The sequence below is a fragment of the Aptenodytes forsteri genome, unplaced genomic scaffold (genome assembly GCF_000699145.1).
Source record: "Aptenodytes forsteri isolate BGI_AS27 unplaced genomic scaffold, ASM69914v1 Scaffold174, whole genome shotgun sequence".
Classification (NCBI taxonomy): domain Eukaryota; kingdom Metazoa; phylum Chordata; class Aves; order Sphenisciformes; family Spheniscidae; genus Aptenodytes; species Aptenodytes forsteri.
Window position 1 is genome coordinate 521,991 of NW_008794603.1, and position 1,359 is coordinate 523,349.

The following is a 1,359-nucleotide window of genomic DNA, read 5'->3' on the forward strand; positions in this document are numbered from 1 at the left end:
CGTGGAGGCTCGGCTCGGGGTGGAAGCTGCACCTACGAAAATGTGAGGTGCTTGCGTGTGGTACGGGTACAAACAAGTCACAGCTCTTCCGCAAACTTCCAGTCACAGATCAGTTCACTCCAGTAAGTAGAAAAAAGGATACTGCCGTTCATAGAAACACCACCTAAATTCTGTATTCTTGTTTTTCACCGTTAAAAACAGTTTTCCAGCCTTTATGTGGCACCACTATGGCTTTAAAATTTAAACAGTATCAATTTATCAGAGAGAAAACCAAGACATTTACAAATACTGTCTTAAAATGTTACTTAAAATCTCATTTCGATTTTATGTACTTAAAACCTGTAGCTTCTCACTACTCCCACACACTGTGGTACCTTATGAGAATTTTCAACTTTTTCCTTTTTTAAGGAATTACTTCTCAACATTTATCAGTGAGGTACAGTTAAAATTCATGACTTTTTTTATCTTCATCAGGTTTTTCCCCCCTTTTTAAGGCATCTGATCTTATCAACATTTTAAGACTGCTACATGCAAAAGTACGCGAGCTCCATAAACACTCCAGTACTACTACTTTTTTTTTAATTATTTCAGAAGCGTCAGGTAATCCATCCATGCCTTTGCATGCACTAAACAGTAAGAGGTGCTACAGTCACATGTATCTCGCCCAACAGTAAATTCAAAATCAACTGTGGTGCTAGCAGCACATACAAATTAGCAGCACAAACATTAGTTTCCCATATTCAACTGTATCTATTGCCTATTAAGTTTCTCTAGAATACTAATAACCTGAGGTGCATCTGTAGTGCTCTTCTTGCACTAGTTTGGTGCATTGTCCTTTTTCTGCATACTAAGATGGCAAACACTATGAATAGAAGTTATTTGCAATGTTAGACCTGTGCTACTGTTGAAGATTATCTTAAGTTTTACTGAATCTTTCTGTGTTTGGTTGTGAAATAATCAACTGTAAGAACATCTTGATTTCAAGAAGTTAGCCTCTATGTTAGCGTTATGTACGGGTTGCTGCGTTACTTGTTATCCGGGGCTGAGTTCCTTGAAGTCCCTATTCTCTGGACCCTCTAGACCATAACCAGAGCACCTGGGTTCTATTGTGTATAGGATGAGTTATTTGACAGCCTGGCAAGGTAGGTATCTAGCTGGCCAACTTGGCAACACAACTTACTTTTAAGGTGTCCTGAAGTGAACTGCCTTCATTATAATACTGAAAAACACACCCACAGGTCAAGAAGACCCTTGCCCAGGTGAAGACCCTTCCCCCGCGCAAGCGTAGTAACAGAAGAGAAAGACACAACCGATATTATAATTGTATGTAAATCACTAACCAATCATTGTAACTGGGAG